The 21,332-nt window shown below is 40.3% G+C and overlaps 1 long non-coding RNA gene across 3 annotated transcripts in view; it reads left to right on the top strand.

The window, feature by feature from the left end:
• LOC146398603 (uncharacterized) overlaps window positions 1-21,332 on the top strand; it is a 264,288-nt gene that overhangs the window by 13,778 nt on the left and 229,178 nt on the right. For 2 of the 3 annotated variants that reach the window (XR_014819597.1, XR_014819598.1), the window contains exon 2: window positions 4,988-5,045. The exons of the other annotated variant lie outside the window; for it this stretch is intronic. This is a non-coding gene — a long non-coding RNA (uncharacterized LOC146398603). The remainder of the gene's footprint in view (window positions 1-4,987; window positions 5,046-21,332) is intronic. 3 annotated transcript variants of the gene reach the window in all.

Raw genomic sequence — 21,332 nt, forward strand, 5'->3', positions numbered from 1 at the left:
ACCATTGAATGCTATTTCATTGTCCAAGTTGATGGTGGTTCATTTCAGCTCTTTCCCTTTGTTTTCTGTCACTAAGGCTGCTTTGGCATATGTGCATGCTTCTTTGGGGAGAATGCCTGAAAGTGGCATTGCTACCTCATGATTTAGGGTTGGCTCTGCTGCTGAAGGTTAGCAAACTTGTGATGGCTTCAAGACAGAAGTTCATTTCTTGCTCACATAATAGCCCAGAGTGGGTGCTTATGTCAGTGGGTGGTTCTCCTCAGTGAAGGGAATGCAGGGACTCAACTCAACTCCTTCCAACTGCATCTCTGACTTCCTCTGGGCTTCTTCATGCATCTGAGGGAACTGGAAAGAACACAGAGGAGGCACGTTCACCCTCCTGAATATTCTAGGTTGAAATTGGCACAAATCAATTCTACTCTTCCCAGAGGGATAAGTGACTTATTATTTAAGTACACTTGATGGGCAGTTTTCCACACAATGGAAGTCACTCATAATAGGGGTTATCTTTAGCTGCTTACCCTGGAAAATTTTCTGGTCAGCTTCCATACTCTGGCCTGGATTATTATGAATGATAAAATTACTTTAACTTCCTCCTTGTGGACCAAGTTGGAGTCTGTGTTGTTACATATACATCGTGGTGGACCTGAACTAATATCTTGGACCAAATGGAGGGTCATCCCCAAACATACAGAGAAATCAACCTTGCTTCCTAAAGTGGATCTTGATGGTTTATCGGGTTTGTTCGGGTGGTTGGTTCTGGACCTGGAGGTGAGGAGGTGTGGCTGAGGTCAACACAGCAGATTGGCCTCATCCTACTGCTTAGCGTCCTGTTGATAGTCGCTTTCTGTGAGACTGACATGCCTCCTACTGTGATAACAAGGTCCCTGATAGTATCTTTAATATGATGCTGTATGAGGCAAATTGACAGATATGGTCCCAGCCTCAGGTGGTAAGTTTTATCCGAGTGACTGCCTGACAGGTGTACTCACAAAATTTGGCCAGAATTTAAGATGATGTACAAAGGGTAATGTTGGAAGTGAATCCCATGGGTCTCTGAGATTCCTGGACAACCTGCAAGCAGATGCCCTGACGATCTTTGTTCTGGACTATCTTGACAACAATTTCCTGAAAATTGTGATTATTCCTCTAAAGCAAAGGGCATTCATGCTTATTGTCTACTATAAAAGATTTGGATTCCCTAAATTCAGGGTTTCTCTCCTACATGTGCTTCTGTCATCCTGTCCATTTCAAATCTCCCTGTGGAAACTGGGGCTCGGGGAACTGGCCCAAGAAAATACTAATGCTCTGGCTAATGTTATTGCTGTGACTAATAAAGACATTTGTCTTTGAACTGGGAGTTTCACAGTGTTGTGACACTGGAACATGCTAAGTTGTTAGCTTGCAAGTAAGGTAAAAATCTCAGCTTCTTCAAAGTTCTTGCTAATGAGATGATAAAGATAACACAGCTTGCTGACCTTGGCCAATATACCCATCCGTTGTGTCTGTTACTTATTTCATACATTTTACAAGAAACAGGATGGGAGTTAGTCCAGACTCCTATGAAGGCTCTTGAGAGTCTAAAGAACACTGGTTCTATGATTCTCTGGGGCCACATCTTAGTGGCTTCCTCATCATAAGCCGCTGGAATGAGTATTCAAGAGACGTTTGTTTATGCAAGTTAAAACCTCTGGCTGCTTCTCGGCACTTCACATTTTGCAGTCCTCTGTCTGGACATTTTATGCTTTCCTTTATAAAGCAAATTCCTGGACATTTTATGCTTTCCTTTATAAAGCAAATTCCTCCGAGGAAGTTTGAGAAACCATCATTTCGAAAAGGGCAATTCCATGGTGTCATCTGTAATTGAAGACATAGAGAGTATTTTAAATCTCTAATGCAGCTAGTGATTTAAGGAAAATCCATCTTTGCTGTGGCCTCTATTGCAGCAGACAGCAGAGCAAGGCAGTTCTGCCCAGGATGGCTTGTCTGAGGAGCATTATGGCAGTAGGAATCTGCATTTTGTGGTTCACCAAAGAAACAGAGGGACCAGGAAGCTAAGCAAAGGGCACTGACTCTCGAGACATGTCTTGTTTGTTCTGAATGTCACATCAGCTGTCTTCTTTGGGGTGGTGAAGATTTTGCACCGGCGAAATCGATTGCTAATGGTATTTTTCTATGTGAGCCTCTGTACGGCTTGGCTGGGGGGGTAAGGGGCAGTGAGAATCCAATGGAAAGAGTGGTCAGGAGTCATCTGGGTGTTGCTGAGTCCTCAGGCACGGCTGTGACTGAGACATTTGCTCTTTGCACCTCGAATTATTCTTTAGCACAAATGTTATGGCTCACATACATGACAGGAGGTGATGGGTCAGATGTTGGTGAGGCCTTGATTGACAGGGTCTGGAGGGGAGTTGGAAACCTGCTGCAGGAGGAGGCCTGCATGCTGCTGGCCTTGCTGCCCCAGCTCACTTCCCTAATCTCTGTACTCAAGTCCTAGACCTCAGGGCCAGCAGATCCACACACTTGCTTGTTTACTGATCCTTTTCTCTTACACCGAGGAGCCCTGGGTGCAAGAGACCGTTCCTGTCTCCAGGCCAGTGCCGAGACTCTTTCCAGCACAGTCCTTCCTTGTCCTGCAGGCTTCCATGCCAGAGCTTTGCATGCATATTTTCTAACATAAGATGCTACACAATCCTCATAAACGCTATGATGCTTTTAGATATTCTTCGAGCAGGGCTGCTGCCTTTTCCCATCACATTCTTTTCCCCTGCGAGGTGCATTTGCCTCTGCCTTTTTCTGGCCCTCAATTCTCCAACTCAAAAAAAAAAAAAAAAAAAGGAAGATCAGTTATCCAGGGAACTTGCTTTTTTTTTTTTTTTGTTATTAAGACCCTGAGCCACAAGGGTGTCTGATTAAATTAACCACAAGTTTCAGAGCACAAGCAGTACCCTGTTTAATCTTCAATTTTCTTATTCATACAGGAGTGATAGAAACAATTTTCTCCCTTCCTATTACATCGGGTCCCCCTGGCACAGGAGATGCTTCCCGTGGCTGGCTCTGAAAAGGCGTGTGTCTCATAAACGGTAGTCAGGAGAGATGGGTGTTGTATATCTTTGAGGACATTTGTTACCTATAAAATAAGATATGAGAGAGAGGAGGAATAGATTCTGGGGAAGAAGCAAATATTTTATATTTTCACAAACACATTTCCTGAGAACTATAGTCTGTCTCAGAAATGTTCCGTACATGAAAAGGGAGCCCTATGTCTGCATTTTTTCCCCCCTTCCTCCCTCGTCTGGCTATGTTTTACCTTCACTCTCTTATCTTTTAATTTTATGTCTGATCTTCACCTTGTCCTTCCCTCTGATCCCCTTCTCTCTGAATTTATTAATCAAGCTAATCCATCTTGACCACCTAGGTGGTGTCATTGCCACAAATCCTGCAGCTCCTCTGACTGGCTGTAAAATAAAGCTCTTTGGAACACACACACACACACACAGACACACACACACACACACACCCCGGAATGGTGATGGGGTGCATAAAGGGGACTCCAGAAATTGTTGATTTCCACGTATGACCTGTTTCTGAAAGGAACCTATCAAGGTAATTTATCTTTGATATGCTCCTCTCCAGACTATGAGGTTGCAAACTCAGTAGTATCATGATTTCAGTGTAAAACAACAATCTGTTTATGCAAGACGCTCCCTCTCTCTCTAAAACCCTACATTGGAAATATCCTCAGTAACACTATATATTTTAGTATTGTTTTCTTTTTTTAAAGCATTTTTTATTTACATACATACATATATATATATATATATATATATATTTTTTTTTTTTTTGTCTTTTTGCTATTTCTTGGGCCGCTCCTGAGGCATATGGAGGTTCCCAGGCTAGGGGTCAAATCGGAGCTGTAGCCACAGGCCTACGCCAGAGCCACAGCAACGCGGGATCTGAGCCGCGTCTGCAACCTACACCGCAGCTCACAGCAACGCCGGATCCTTAACCCACTAAGTAAGGGCAGGGACCGAACCCGCAACCTCATGGTTCCTAGTCAGATTCGTTAACCACTGCGCCACGACGGGAACTCCCCAAGTATGGTTCTAAAGCCCATTATCTTCCTCTTTCCCCTCATGGGGAGCAGGGAGATAACCGCAGTAGTGCCCCCTCCGCCCCATCCACAGCGAACAGGTTTCGAGACCCCCAGTGGATGCCTGAAAACTTGGATACTACCAAGTCCTACGTATACTATGTTTTTCGCTATATTAACAAGAGGGTAGCATTTGCAGCTGGAATATGATGGATGAAGGGATGGAAGATTCACGTTCCTAGCGGGCTGGAGGGGCATGGCATGAGATGCTATGCTATGTAGTCAGAACTACATGAAGTTTAAAACTTACAAATTGTGGATTTCTGGAATTTTCATTTAATCATTTGGCTTTTTTTTCTTTCTTTCTTTCTTTTTTTTTTTTTTTTTTTTTTTTTTTTTTTTTCCTTAGGGCCGTACCCTCAGCTTATGGAAGGTCCCAGGCTAGGGGTCGAATTGGAGCTATAGCTGCTAGCCTACACTGCAGTTATAGCAATGCTGGATCCAAGCCACATCTGCAACCTACACCACAGCTCATGGCAATGCTGGATCCTTAACCCACTGAGTGAGGCCAGGGATCGAACTCAAAACCTTTCTGTTTCACCCTGACGGGAACTCCTTCATTTGATAATTTTGAACAGTGGTTGACCTCAGGCAATTGAAATCAAGGAAAGTGAAACCACAGAGAAAGGGTCACTCCTGGAATCCACTGAGGTCTCTGACAGGGGAGAATGGATTGGTGTGTGTTATCAATAGATTGATACATCTGGTTGCTCATATTTTTGCCAAATAACCACATGATTGTGGACTTCCAGGGTGGTTTTAAGGGCTTAAGTCCTCCGTATGTCTGATGAGTAAAACATAATTCTCCAATGCTGAAGGTGTGTATTTTTTTTTCAGTTGACACAGTCATATGGTCCATTGCCTGCTTTCTACTTGTCTGCTTGTCTACTCCCAGGTAACTCCCTTTTGCTTCTAATTGTCATAGAGTTCTTCCTTTTATGGAGTCACCTTTTATTCTCCTGTTCCCTTCACCATTGCTGGCTTTTCCTTTTCTTGTGTTTTATTTTCCTTTTTTTGGAAAATAATGTCCTGTGGTCCTTAGCATTTTTTTCTTTTTCTTTTCTTTTTTTATCTTCTTCTTTTTTTTCTTTAGGGAGGCATCTGCTGCAGATGGAAGTTCCTGGACTAGGGGTCAAATTGGAGCTGCTCCTGCTGGCCTACACCACAGCCACAGCAACACCTGATCTGAGCTGTGTCCACAACCTACACCACACCTCACAGCAATGCTGGGTACTTAACCCCGTGAAAGAGGCCTGGGATCGAACCCTCATCGTCATGGATACTTCTCAGGTTCCTGAGCCAGAACAGGAACTCCAGAATTTTCCATAAACAGCAGGAACTGCTGGTGACCAGCCCTCCTGACCCCAAACTAATGCGCTTTCATCACTCTTTGAAGTTGGCCTTTCTTTACGTCCTCCTGTCTCTTGGGCATGTCCTTTAAAAACCTCACCTCCTCCTCTTTGAAAACTAAGCAATTCTAGGCATCCCCCGAATGAGCGCAAATCTGGGCTTTTATTTTGACATTTCTTCCAGCATTGATTAGCCAATTTCTGATCTGTTTTATTGTTGTGTACTAGACAGTGAACATTTCAGGAGATGACTCCCATTGGTGTTCCCTTCTCGAAGGAAAATTCATAGCATAAGAACTATCTGTTATCAGATGAAACCAATATTCCTGTGAGATTTGTAAATTAAATTTTCTTTCCAACTTTTGTTTAATATATTCAGTGTCACCTTGTAAGGCAACTGAGATAATTTTGTGTATCCTATCAATTTGTTTCTTGTTTGACATCTGTGTTTGTTTATGTAGCTTTCAGAAGTGGAGAATGCTGTCGCCAATTAATGTTGATGCTTGGGAGTTGGAGAGAAGAGTGTATGCTTATAAATGAAAGTTTTGGCTTTGAAGTTGTTTTTTTTATTATAACTGAGGGTTTTCCAAGTAAATATTCACTGACTTTATTGAATACTTTGATTGGGTAATAGAATCACCGGCTTTCAGGGAAGCGGGGCTCAAATATAATATTTATTTATAGGAAATTCCTCGGCCACTGAATGGGGATACAGCTGAACATATATTAAAGAAATATCTTCAAGTAATTTATCAAGTATATATTTCCTTGTGAAGGTGAAGTCTTGGTCTAAAGCAGCTGCTCAAATAACTTTAACAAGAGCACTGTTAAAGTACTGCCTATCAAAACAGAATTTTCTGATTTCTGATCTTCCAGATTGGCTGAGGAATCACCTAGGGACCTTATTAAAAATATTAATTCAGTAACTCTGTGGTTGGGAGCAGGGAGATGTATTTTACTAAGCGTCCCAGTTGATTTTAATATGTAGTTGGGTTTGGGAACCTCTACGCTTTTTTTTTTTTTTTAACACTCTGGCTTTATTTTAACATTCTTCCCATGGTTTTTTTCCACTCTGATGTCTCTCTTTTCATTTAATTTGTATTTTATGGTATTTTTGAAATTTTGAAATCATAAATCTCTTTTTAGAGAGTCTGATAGAAGGCATCGTATACATACATATAATCACTCTAGCAAAAGGGCGGTCACACAAGTCATCAAGGAAGCTATTTTAGAGAGTTGCTTAGTGATCCTGGATTAACTGCTGCTGAATGTAGTGGTCTTATGCTCCATATGCAGTGCTTCTCTGATAGTTACCAAGTTAGGAAGAAGAACCTGGTCATCCAGTATACAGAATTATAGATTCTCTATCCCACCTTGAGTCCAGCACTTAAATTATCTAGAGTAGAACTAATGAGAGGTGGGCATACATACAGGATATGTTACAGCTTTAAAACTCTCAAAAGATCTGCAATAAAGACATTAAAACATCTTTAACCCAGGAGCCGGTGTGGCCGTGAGCTGTAGTGTAGGTGGCAGATGTGGCTCGGATCTGATGTGGCTGTGGCTGTGGCTGTGGTGTAGGTGGGCAGCTGTAGCACCGATTAGACCCCTACCCTGGGAATCTCCATATGCCACCCGAGTGAGGCCCTAAAAAGCAAAAAATTAAAAAAAAAAATCTTGAACATCCATTTCCAAACTTTTGAAAAACCAAGCACACCTTTCCTCCCCCAAAATGCATGTTTCCATTTCCAGAACAGTATATTCATTGCTGTGTTTGCAAGTGCTGAATGAAATGAGGAAAGCTATTGTGTCAGGTGAAGAGAAATGATCCCAAGTATAGCTGGTGGACATAAACTGAGCTAAATGGGTAAACTTTAGGAAAAGGACTGGCCCCTTGGCATTTGTGAAGAAATACGTTTCATAAGGGGGAGAAAAAGTCTATAGGATTTTTTTGTTCTTGCAGAAGAAAAAGCACTAGATGCGCACATGTGAAGAATGTCCAGGCAAAGATGAGATCTGAGCTGATCTGGGCTATGGTCCCATATTCCGGATGGTCACGGCACTATCCTAAGATGCCATGTAAATAAAGGAAATAGTTATTCAAAGTGGAGGAACCTCCAATGTTGAGTGAGAGTAGGGGTGGGGTCTGGGGAGAAATTTAGGTGAGTTTCTGTCAGAGGTAAAATCACAAAGGGAAGAATTGTGTTTCTATGAAGGAATAAACTTGTCTGAGGCCGTGGAACCTCCCTGGGTTTTGCAAAAAAGTGGTACTTCCTGAGAACTTTCATCGAATCATGAGTACCTTAAAGGTTTCTTGGGGCCACTGCCTCACTTTTCCTATCTGTATTGCCAAGGTCAACAAGAGGAAAGAGTTTTATTCCAGGGCAAGTTTTCTCTGTGGAAGGAAAAGTGTGACCTTCTATAAATTGCGCCCTTCGTCACCACAACTCACAGTGTACTTTAAAAATCATGTTAAGCATTACCCTTGCCATTGAGTGTGTAAAAATTAAAGAGAAGCAATGAGAAAGCAATTTAATACAATTGAGTTTGGAAATACCTAATGGATGAAAGTATATCCTAAAGTATTCATGGAAGTGAACCTTGAGTCCAGCACTAAAATTATCTAGAGTAGAACTAATGAGAGATGGGCCTGAGCTTAGAAGGCCCAACACAGTCTGCCCACCAGGAAACTCTTCATGGGAGGGGATCAATAGTTATTGTAAGAAGATGCTTTATTCTTGTCATATCAATAAAAGCAAGACCAATCAATGCAAATTCTGTGCCCCAAAGAAGTGAGAGGGCGGAAATAGTATTAGCACTCACTTGCAAGGCACATTATAAGAGGAATGTCTCAAGAAGGTCAATTCCATGATTTTTGTTTCATCATGAGGTTGGTCCCCTGAATATGTTCTCCTTTTGAGGGGACCATATTTATTAGCTGGGCTTCTTCTCTGTCAATCTTTCATTTACAGTTAAGAAAATATGCTTCTTTTCATATTTCTTATCCATTTATCTCTTTAAGTTAAATTACCTTAAATTTCTGGAAAATCATCCAAATTCTAATTTTTATGTGAAGTGCCTGCTTTTGCTTTTGTTGGGCATAGAATTCTTAATAACAAACAGTTTTGGTTTTTTAAATTTTCATTTATTAATTTATTGGGCCTAAGGTTTTCGGGAAATGCCATGGGAAATTTATACCATTAAGAAACAGCTAATTTTTCTCATTTTCTATCTTCTAACTTACAAAAATGTTGCCTATGCTACTTTACACTATTTTTATATTTTTCTCTCATACTTTGGGAAGAATAGATATTTAACACAGTATTTAGGTGGATCGAACAAAAAATGTTTTCTTTTTCCTTTCTTTTTTTGATGAGACTATTTATTTATTTATTTATTTTTGCCATTTCTTGGGCCATTCCAGTGGCATATGGAGGTTCCCAGGCTAGGGGTCGAATTGGAGCTGTAGCCATTGGCCTACGCCAGAGCCACAGCAACTTAGGATCCGAGCCACCTCTGCAATCTACACCACAGCTCACGGCAATGCCAGATCCTTATCCACTGAGCAAGGGCAGGGATCGAACTGGCACCCTCAAGGGTCCTAGTCAGATTCGTTAACCACTGAGCCATGACGGGAACTCCTGATGAGACTATTTAAATTATACTCTCTTAGCAAATTTCAACTGTACAAAACATTGTTATCAACTATAGTCATTCTATGTTAGATAGTCAGAATTATTAATCTTATAACTAAAAATGTGGGTCAGTTCTCCGTATTTCTCCCACCCCCAGGTCTTGGCAACAACTTTTCTATTCTTTGTTTCTATGAATTTGCCTGTCTTCCCCCTAGATTCCATAAATAAGTAAGATCATAGCCTTTGCCTTGCTCTGTCTGGATTTCACCTAGCCATAATGTCCTTCAGGTTCATCCATGTTGTCACAAATGACAGAATTTTTAGAGGTTGAATAATATTTCATTATATTTTCTCTATCCATTCATCCATTGAATGACCTTTACATTGTTTTCATACCTTGGCTATTGTGAATAATGCTGTTATTAACTTGGGAGAACAGATATCCCTCTGAGATATGATTTTATTTCCTTTGGATATATACCTAGTTGTGGGATTGATAGATTACAGGGTAGGGTTATTTTTCATGTCCTGAGGAATCTACATACTGCTTTCCACAGTGGTTGTCCATTCCCACCAAAAGTGTACGAGCTTTCCCTTTCCAGCCTTTGCCATGTCTTGTCTTTTTGAGAGTAGCTTTCCTGACGGGTGCGTGATGTCTCATTGTGAAATCAGGGGTGATTTGCATTTTCCTACTAATTAGAGATGTTGAGTAACTTTTCATGAACCTGTTGTCCATTTGCAAGTCTTCTTTGGAAAAAATGTTTATTCAAGTCCTTTGCCCATTTTCAACAGGATTATTTGTGTCTGTGCTATTGAGTTGTTGTATAAGTTCCTTATATATCTTGAATATAAACAACTTATTGCATGTGTGGTTTGCTAATATTTTCTCCTATTTCATAGGCTGCCTTTTCTGCCTATGAAATGATTTGTTGATTGTTTCCTTTTCTGTGCAGAACATTTTAGTGTGATGTCGTTCCATTAGTTTATTTCAGCTCTTATTGCCATTGCTTTTGATGACAAATACAAAAATTCATTGTTAAGACCGGTGTCAAGTTGCTTACTCCTTATGTTCTCTTCTAGGAGTTCTACAGTTTCAGGCCTTATGTTCAAGTCTTTAATCCATTTTTAATTGATTTTTGTGTATGATATAAATTAGGTGCCCAGTTTCCTTCTTTTGCATGTGGTTATCCAGTTATATCAACACCATTTATTGAAGATACTACCATTTTTCTTTCTATATTCTTGGCTTTTTTGCCAAAAATTAATTGATCATGCACGTGTAAGTTTGCTTCTGGGTTCTCTGTTCTGTTCCATCAACTTATGTGTCTGTTTTAATGCAGGTACCACACTCTTTTGATGACTTAACTTTGTAATGTAGTTTGAAATTAAGAAGTGTGATGCCTCCAGCTTTGTTTTTTTCCTCAAGATTTCTTTGATTATTCAGTCTTTTGTGGTTCCATACACATTTCAGGATTATTTTTTCTACTTCTGTGAAAAATGCCATTGGAATTTTCATGAGGATTGCATTGAATTTGTAGATTTCCTTGGGTTGTTTGGACATTTTAACAATATTAATTCTTCTGGTCCATGAACATGGAATATTTTTCCTTTTATTTGTGTCCTCTTCAATTTTTTAACATTAATGTCTTAAAGTTTTCAGTATATAGATCTTTCACCTCCTTAGTTAATTTATTTTTAAATATTTTATTATTTTTGATGCTATTGTAACTGGGATTATTTTCTTAATTATCTTTCTGATAGTTTGATGTTAGTATTGTCAACCTTTAAAGCAAACAAACAAAAGTTATTAGTCAGCAAAACCTGGTTTAGAATAGCTAATCTAGTTTAATGTGGAAATAGCAGAGGAGTGGCAATTCAGGACATGTGAATTATGGTGAACCATAGGCAAGTTGGGAAAACAAAGGAGAAGAACAGTTTTTATATGGAAAGGAGGAAGTTGGCAAGGGATGTTTTGAATGAAAGTTCATTAGGGGAGAGTGAAAGTCTAGGGATGTGGTACTTCTCATTGACTGTGTTGCAGGGGGTTCTCAATAGGCTGGGTTGTGGCTGGGCAAGGAAAAAAAAATCCTGCTGGGATCTGTAAGGTAAGCTGTGAGAAGTGGTGCTTATGGGCATGCAAACTGCTGCCCCTTTGGTTTCCAAAGTCCATTTTGAAGGAGATTTTCCTTTATTCATTGTCACAGTGTATAGAAATGCAGCTGATTTTTATATATTGATTTAGTATCCTACACATTTTTGAATTTGTGTATTAGTTCTATTAGTTTTTTGTGTGTGTGTGTGTGTGTGTGTGTGTGTGTGTGTGTGTGTGTGTGTGTATGTGTGGTATCTTTAGGGTTTTCTATATTTAATATCATGTTATATGCAAATAGAGAAAATTTTACTTCTTCCTTTCTGATTTGGATGCCTTTTATTTTGTTATCTTACTTAATTGCTCAGGATAGGATTTCTACTACTATTTTGAATAAAAGCAATGAGAATGGACATCCTTATCTCGTTCCTGATCTTAGGGGAAGGGAGCTCAGGAGATTTCCATGAGCCCATCTTCCAAACTGTATTCTTCTATGTAAAAGAAACAGCATTCTTAGAAAAAAAAATTTTTTTTTCTAAAGAAATCTTTTTGACTACCCTACTAGCCTACTTGAAGCCAGTAGTAATAACATTTAATATTTGCTGATCTAATGATTTTTATATACAAATGGACTTGTATATTGTTCAAATTCTAAAATTTAAGCAGCAAGGGAAGAGAAAAGTTGAAAGAGCCAAGTTTAAAATTTGTTGAAAGATTTGTCCAGTGTGGGAGCTGGGGTTGTGCATGAGATTAACTGTCTTAGCAGTATGATGCTACTTCTTCCTATCTGTTAAGAAACAAACAAACAAACAAATAAAACAGGAGTTTTAAGGTAGGAAATGTGAAGAAAGGTGGTGTTTGGAAGGAGAGATGGTGGGGGTAATTGAAGAATCAGTTTCAACAGTAATAGCAGAAAATCTTAGTTAATGGAATGTCTCAAAAATTGGAGGATACTATGGCATGCTTTCTATATCTTAGGTCAATTAATCTTTATAATGACCCTTTCTAGTGGTCCTATTATCCCTACTTTGGAGGAAACTGATGCCCAGAGACTAAATCCCTTTCTTAAGGCTACACAAACGGGCTACACATATAATTCAAATCCAGGATGCTTCACTGACTCTTTCTACTCATATTTGTTTTACTGCGTGGAAATGTTTTAATATTTTTCTGTTTTGCTAAATATTTTGCTAAAGCACATTGTTTCCATCCATAGAGTACCCCATCTTATGAGTATGCCCCCAATTAAACTGAAGCCTTTTTTGGTGCATTCATTTACATTCATATCTTCATTTCTATAAATACTGCGATAAATATCCTTATACAGTCTTTGTACTCATATTTATTATTCCTGAGGATCAGTTTCAAGAAAAGGGATTTCTGAATCAAAGGGGATACCCATTATTGAAGGATTTAATTTCAATTGCCTAATGGTTTGCTAGAGAGGTCTTATCAGTTTCCAGTACTCAGTGATGGGTGAAATCTCCTGTTTGCCTGAGCCCTCACCTGCACTGGGGAGTGTCATTAACAAACAAATGCAATGGAAAAGGAGTCTTGTCTTAATTCATATTACTGTGTTTATTAGCAAGTTTGAACATCCTTTTTTTCTGATTTTGCTGGCAATTGTCTTTTCTTTATGCATTTTTAATGTTCTTTCCCCACTTTTTTTCAAATTGAAGTTTCTATTTTACTCTTTTATAAAAAATTTAAGACAGTGAGGTAGAGACCACAAGGCAATCCCTCAACAAATGGTTGTTGTTATTATTACTGATTGCCATTGTTTTGTTGTGGCATTGGTATTATTGCATCTATTACCAGTTGCTGTCTTATACTTAGGAAAAAACATTACAAAAGGGACACTGCCTGGGGTCAAATACCCTGTGTTAGGGAAAAAATGTACCTCTATTTCATTGGGAAAAATTCTCCAAAACATTCCCCAATTATGCTGTTGATTTTACAATCTTTCATCTGCATCCTTTCATCAGGCTCCATTCTCCCTAGAATCAAATCAAATGTAGTTTATGCTGCAGGCACATATTTAATGGCATGTAAACCTCTCCACCACTTTAGCTTCTTCTCTAACTAGGCACCGAGACTCTTTCTTTTCTTGGAAATAATGGGAATTGACCTTGGAGAAAACATAAATTGCCAAGTGCCTCCTTTTTAAATCTAGCGTTTTTACCTTATCCCTATTTTTTTTCCCTCTAGAAAGTATAAAATTACCCTCTCTCAAATGGCATCTACGTAGCAGTTTTTTATCTTTTTAAATATTTAGCAGTACACAGTGTTTACTTTTTATGTTTCATTCCTGAATATTGTGTTTTATAGAAGACCATGAGGGAGCTGCCTTATTCATTTTTATAGTTGGCCTCAAATTTTTGTGGGCTTGTATTCATTCATCTGCCCACTGCTGTCTTTGAACTCTTTCCTAAAGGCAAGAGCAGCATTTATGACTGGTCAGCACATCATGAGGCATGAGTGAGGAGGGATGGGAGATGACGAAGGGGTGTTTGGAATGATCCTTTGTGCATGGAAACTGAAAAATACGTATCCGATTCTTTCACATCATTTTTATGGAACATTTTGCCTCCACACATGAGTTAATAGGTAGAACTTGATGTATACGGTTCCTGACACATAGTAGAGCTCCAACTAGGCTCGTTGTCTTCTCTGACCAATCGGAGAATTAGAATCGATTGGCCACACACACATAAAGAGACTTATTTCAAAGACCTGAGAATCAGTTTACAGAAGTGTAGGGGCTGGCAAATTTGCAACCACCCAGCAGGCTAGAAACTCAGGTAAGAGTTGCTATTGCAATTGTGAGTCCAAAATTTGCAGGCCAGGCAGGACTTAGAGGGGAAGTCAGGCAGGAGTTCTGTGTTGCTAGTCTTAAGACACCTCAGTTTTTGTTCCTAAGGTCTTCACCTGATCAGATGAGGCTCAACCACATTATGAAGGGTAGCTCTGCTCAATATTTTGTAAAAACCTATGAGAAAAGAGTCTGGAAAAAATGTATATGGATAACTGAGTTGCTGTGTTGGACACCTGAAACCCTAACATAATATTGTAACTGTATGTCAATAAAAAGTAAATAAATCCAAGTTCCCATTGTGGCCCAGTGGTAACAAACCCGAGGATCCATGAGCATGCGGGTTTGACCCCTGGCCTTCTCAGTGGATTGCCATGAGCTGGGATCTGGTGTTGCTGTGGCTGTGGTGTAGGCTGGTTGTTACGTCTCCCTTTCAAGGACCCCTAGGCTGGGAACTTGCATGTGCCTTGAGCGTGGCACTGAGGAAAAAAAAAAAAAAAAAGATGAGAAAAGGTAAATAAATCAAGGTAATCTCTTTTCCCAGATGTCAACTGATTATGGATGTTAATCACATCTACAAAATATCTTACAGTAACCTCTAGACAAGTGTTTGGCTGAACAGGTGAGCCCCGCTGCCTGGACAAGTGGACTCATAAAATTAACCATCACATCTTCCTTTTATAAGCCTCCTTTCCTGTGTGCAAAAGAGAGTAAGTCTCCAGAGGGAAACCAGGGATCCTTTCCTCTCCATCTCAGTTTTGTAAGCTTCTTACATCCATTTGATAAATGGATGGCAAGAATCTTTGGGAAGAGAATAGGGTGCATTTTTGAGTAAGAGGAAGAAAAGGAGGACTTCCCCTTGTGGGGAAGCAGAAATGAATCTGACTAGTATTCATGAGGATGTGGGTTCGATCACTGGCCTTGCTCAGTGGGTGAAGGATCCAGCATTGCCCTGAGCTGTGGCATAGGTCACAGATGTGGCTCAGATATGGCATTGTTGTGGCTGTGGCTTAAGCTGGCAGCTGCAGCTCTGATTTGACCCCTAGCCTGGGAACGTCCATGTGCTGCAGGTGCGACCCTAAAAAGTAAAAAAAAAAAAAAAAAAAAGAAGAAAAGAAAAGAAAGAAAGGAGGATTTTTTTGGAAAGTAAGGGCAGCAGGAGGGATAAGCGTGTCCCAAAGATGATGCCATGTCATCTTGGTTTGGCCTCATTCTGGATGTCTCTATGTGTTTGCAGAAGTAATGGGGATGGTAGGCTGGAAGGAGGGTAGAAAAAGGCTGCGCTCTCTCAATGCACAGCGTTAGACAATTTCCCTGCTACAAAATGAGGGTGTCATGGGCTGAGTGACATAAGACCTCCTGACTTCTCTGGAAGCCTCTTCTTTTAGTTCCCAAGAAATGCTCAGCTCCTTCTTCATGACAGCAATATGGACAGGGCCCAGGGTCCTTCTTGAGTCCACATAGAGATGCAGTTTCTAAATGGAAGACAGTGAAATTCATTCTCTAGGTGCAGAGGGAGAATGGGATTGAATGAAACAATAGAGCCCATGGTGAAGTTAACCTTTCAGCTGCACCAAGTATTTAGACATGTAGGAGGATAATAATATCAACCCCCAACCTACTTAATAGGGCAAATGAGTTAAAACGGAGAGATGAGTTTAAATTTATGTCAATCAGCCAATTCAAAGCACCACACTATAATTAGAAACTCACGATTACCCATGGAATATCCTTGTGGGCAAAATGAATGCATATTGAACATTTTTAGCTGTTATTTGAATCCCAGATATAGCCTGGTTCAAATGAGTTGATTTCTCTATTTTGAGTCAGATGGGCTACTTACATATAAGGTAAACTTGCTTTACTGATGGAATTTTCTGCTACTTTAGAAACTTGGTGATAAGCTTACTAAGGTCATCGTCAATGACTCAAATCAGAAAACTTGGCAGTGCCTTTCAAAGGTCCCTAGGTACATCTTGTTAAGGGAGAACACAGAAAACCCTCTTCCAGGGAAGTGACTTGGCCAATCACTGCCTTCATTAGATCATGCCATTTTATTGGCTATATTTTAAGACCTGTTTATTTTCAACTTTTTTTTTTTTTTTTTTTAATGTGGGCAGGTTAATGGTTTTAAGTCAGATGAACAGAAACAAATCCAACAGCTGATTTTCATGAAAGAGTCTTTTAGAATCTGTATGTAGGTAGGAAATGCATTTGCTAATACATTTGATTCATTGCCTTTTGAACTATGTCCCTTGAATGATTTTTTATGTGAATTATGCAGAATAAACAAATGCAAGGTAATCCCCTTCCTTTCAAGAGCAGCTCCTCCCTTTTCAGGCCAGGAATCCTGAGACTATTCTGCAATTTCTTGTATTATGCTTTCCACACAGTCATATAAATGACTTGGCGGTTTCCTAGATCATTTACATATGCGGCCATGATACAGTGTGGCAATAAAGAGGGCCATGCATTTTGAAAGCTGGAAAGTCCGCTGCATAAGTCATCTATGGGAGACTGAGAACGACATCTTTGCATTGTTAGGCTGGTATTTGTTTAATGTGGTTTTGCAGAAAAAGTTATCAGGACAGCTTCCACTGTAAGCAGCCATATGACCTCCAGGAAGCAGTTGAGAGAAATGGGATGGCACAATTTGATAGAGTGTAGGTTGTATTTTTGGCGGTGATCCAGTTTTTTTCCAGTCTTTATTCACTAGGGAGTAAAATTATTGCCTCATAAAACAAGAGAAATGTCCAGTTATTTCTTAAGTAGGACCCTATTAACTTTACCACTGTCACCAGTTCCTTCCACAACATTAAAATCTCTCAGCCTTGTGGCAGAGAGGATGTTACATACCCAGATTTAGTGATCCAAGGACAATTATTTTGAAAACATACATTTCCTTGAAAGACCCAATTTTCAAAGACCTAATTCTTAGAATGATGTTCCAATGAATCATTGGATGCATAACGGCATTTTTTCTCAGAAAACCTTTTGCCTATGTCAAAACTATCATCCAGGAAATAAAAAAGTGAGCCTTAATGTTAAGGAACATTTATTATTGAGAATGAGGAGTTGGTTATTGAGATGCATTACAATGCTTCACCAGAAAATGATTGAATTAAAATTTCATTTATTTGGAAAATGGGTATAATTGTCCTCAGTTCTTATCTGAATATTAACATTGCACAGAAAAAAAAATTTTTTTTATTTGGCTGTGCCCTTGGCATATGGTATTTCCCAGGCCAGGGATCAAACTTGAGCAGTGACAATGCTGAATCCTTAACCCCTAGGCCACCAGAGACCTCCTAGAACATCTTTTTGAGCTATAATGAGGGTCATAGTCCCATTACTGCTTGGGAGGCGAATTAGAGGGCTGTTCTTACCCATGTTGTCTTTATGGGAATGAATCAAACCCATTTGGGGAGAAATGATGGGGAGAGGAGCCATCTTCCTTGGTTACGTATCATCAAGAACTGGCCAGGGACCAAGATCAAACTCATTCAAGGATGATGTGACTCACCCATCCATATCATCTGTTCCTTTTGGCTCTTAGATTGAGCTTCTAATAATCAGTTACACTCCATTTTTAATTCTCCCTTAGCTGGGATTCTTGCCTTCAGTCAAGCTGGATCTAGTATTTGTACGGCCATATCAGAGCTCTTCTTGGCTGTATCTAAAATTTGGTTAGACTGCAAGTCATGATATGGTAGCTAGTTTCCTTCAAGAGAAGATCCCAGCATCAGGACTTTAATGATGTTAGGAAGCATACATGAGGTGGGGAAAAAATTAAGACAGGGAAGACAGAAAAGCCAACAGAGTATTTGTTAATGGGTAGATTACCTCTTTGAGTCCCTGGAACTCAAGTCAGCTAGAGACTTTCAAGAACCCAAGAGGAACAGTCTTGATATTGTCTCATGGAAAGAGAGGGACCCTTTCTCATTAGTGGAAGTTTGCTCCCAGCAGTGCTAATGGCCTCACGGGTACTGAATTGTACCTGTGATTTGCAGAGCAAATTTCCATGGGGGCCAGAGAAAGGCTTTAGGCAGAGAGGCAGAGACACAGTCTACCAGATGGGAAATTACCCACCAGGGCTGTAGGTGAACTTAGAGAATTCACTTGAGACTATGGGGAAGGGAACCAAGGGTAACTGCTACACACAGGAAGCTAGAAAATAGTGTTGCTTTGGAAAAACAGAGGGCTACTTCTTTCATAGAAAAGAAGTTCAGGAGTTCCCATTGTGGCTCAGTGGAATCAAATCTGACTAGCATCCAAGAGGACGCAGGTTCGATTCCTGGCCTTGCTCAGTGGGTTAAGGATCCAGCTTTGCCATGAGCTGTGGTGTAGGTCCAGATACAGCTTGGATCCAGCGTTGCTGTAGCTGTAGCATAGGCCAGCAAGTACAGCTCCGATTGGACCTTTAGCCTGGGAACTTCCATATGCTATGGGTGCAGCCCTAAAAAGACAGAAAAAAAAAAAGTCCAAAAGAAGACAGTCCAGAATTTATTTTGGAATCTTCACAATCCTCAGATGCCCAGGTTCTTCCCAGGCCATTCTTGTGCCATCTCAAGAGCGGATGATCTTCCAAATCCAAAGTGACTGCTAAAGCTTTAGTGATTATTTCCATATCCCATATCCTGGGATGTAGAATTTAGGAAAGGACAAGGAAGGTCTCTTTTAACGAGACATTCTGGGGGAGCTCCCGGCATGGCGCAGCAGAAATGAATCCGACTTGGAACCATGAAGTTGCAGGTTCGATCCCTGGCCTAGATCAGGAGGTAAAGGTCCAGTGTTGCTGTCAGCTGTGGCGTAGGTTGCAGATGTGGCTCAGATCTGGTGTTGCTGTGGCTGTGGAGTAGGCTGGCAGCTATAGCTCTGATTTGACCCCTAGCCTGGGAACCTCCATATGCCATGGGTGTGGCTCTTAAAAGACAAAAGACAAAAAAATAAAAATATATAAAAAAAAAACATTCTGGAAATTACAGTAAAAATATTTCCATCTAGATCTCATTAGCCAGACTCAGTTACATGGCACATCCTGCTATAAAACATTCTGAGAGGAGTTCCCGTTGTGGCGCAGCAGAAACAAATATGACTAGGAACCATGAGGTTGCAGGTTCGATCCCCAGCCTCGCTCAGTCAGGTAAGGATCCGGCATCACTGTGAGCTGTGGAGTAGGTTGCAGATGTGGTTTGGATCCCATGTTGCTGTGGCTGTGACATAGGCCGGCAGCTGTAGCTCCGATTAGACCCCTAGTCTGGGAACCTCATATGCCACAGGTGCAGCCCTTAAAAAAGCAAAACAAACACAAACAAACAAACAAAAAAACCATTCTGAGAAATACAACCTTGATAGCAGGTGGTCATATGTCTAACTAAAAAATCATGGTTCTATTTTTTTTTTTTTGCATCTTCCCAATGAATTTATTGTTACTTTTACCTCTTTCTTTCTCTCTCTCTCTTTTGTATCCTGGACATTATCAACATTTAACTAAAAACATAAAAAATACACTGTTTTATATTTCTTGAGAATTTCTCAGCTACCTCTCATCTACATTTGAATCTTTTTTTTCATATTAGAGCAATTTTATTTTATTTTATTTTTTAAAAAATTTTTTTATTTTCCCACTGTACAGCAAGGGGGTCAGGTTATCCTTACATGTATACATTACAATTACATTTTCCCCCCACCCTTTCTTCTGTTGCAACATGAGTATCTAGACAAAGTTCTCAATGCTATTCAGCAGGATCTCCTTGTAAATCTATTCTAAGTTGTGTCTGATAAGCCCAAGCTCCCGATCCCTCCCACTCCCTCCCCCTCCCATCAGGCAGCCACAAGTCCCTTCTCCAAGTCCATGATTTTCTTTCCTGAGGAGATGTTCATTTGTGCTGGATATTAGATTCCAGTTATAAGTGATATCATATGGTATTTGTCTTTGTCTTTCTGGCTCATTTCACTCAGGATGAGATTCTCTAGTTCCATCCATGTTGCTGCAAATGGCATGATGTCATTCTTTTTTATGGCTGAGTAGTATTCCATTGTGTATATATACCACATCTTCCGAATCCAATCATCTGTTGATGGACATTTGGGTTGTTTCCATGTCCTGGCTATTGTGAATAGTGCTGCAATGAACATGTGGGTGCATGTGTCTCTTTTAAGTAGAGTTTTGTCTGGATAGATGCCCAAGAGTGGGATTGCGGGGTCATATGGAAGTTCTATGTATAGATTTCTAAGTTATCTCCAAACTGTTCTCCGTGGTTGTATTATAATGAATGGAAGGGACAATTGAGCTATTTATTGGCAGCTAATTATCTCTGCTTTGTAAAAGTTTCATGCCTTGGGATCTGTCAGTGGGAGAAAAATAGAAAGTGCGGAAGGAAGTAGAGTAGAATACTATTAACTATTTCAGGACCCTGAAACTACTAGGTCATGTTCCTTTGGTCAGGCTGATCATCTTGACAACATTTTCCTTATTGCCTTTGTTCCCGGAAGTAATCATGGATGGCTTGAGTGAAAGAATTAGCTGAACCATATGTTGCCTAGTTGCTTGATAGTGAATGCAGGGTTATAATAACATCCATGGCAACAGTGATTGCATTCATCTCCTAGGGCTGCCATAACAAAACACCACAGACTGAATGGTTAAACCCTCAGATGTTTGCTTCCCAGAGTTCTGGAGGCTGGAAGTCCAGGATCAGCGTAAAGCCAGGTTTGGTTTTCCTGAGGCTCCTCTCTTGGCTTGTCATTGGCCCCTTTCTTGCTGTGTCTTCATGTGGCTTTTTTCTTTCCAGGTGCATCTCCCTGGTATCTCCTCTTCTTCTTAGAAGGACACCAGTCCTCTTGGGTTAGGGCCCCATCCTTATGATTTCATGTAACTTTCATGATCTCTTGAAAGGCTCTATCTCCAAATACAGGCACGTTGGGGATTAACATATGAATTGGGGGGGGGGAACAGGAACAATTTAGACTACAACAGTGATGAAACTAAATTTTTTTTTTTTTTGTCTTTTTGCTATTTCTTTGGGCCACTCCTGTGGCATATGGAGATTCTCAGGCTAGGGGTCTAATCGGAGCTGTAGCCGCCGGCCTACGCCAGAGCCACCGCAATGCAGAATCCGAGCCGCGTCTGCAACCTACACCACAGCTCACGGCAACGCTGGATCGTTAACCCACTGAGCAGGGGCAGGGATTGAACCCGCAACCTCATGGTTCCTAGTTGGATTCGTTAACCGCTGTGCCACGACGGGAACTCCGAAACTAAATATTTATGTAGTACTTCCTACTTATGGGGGCT

This window comes from Sus scrofa, chromosome 11, assembly GCF_054392235.1.
Source record: "Sus scrofa isolate SSC_HxYL_T2T_F1_AM1 chromosome 11, Sscrofa_HxYL_maternal_Yorkshire_Landrace_v2.0, whole genome shotgun sequence".
NCBI lineage: Eukaryota > Metazoa > Chordata > Mammalia > Artiodactyla > Suidae > Sus > Sus scrofa.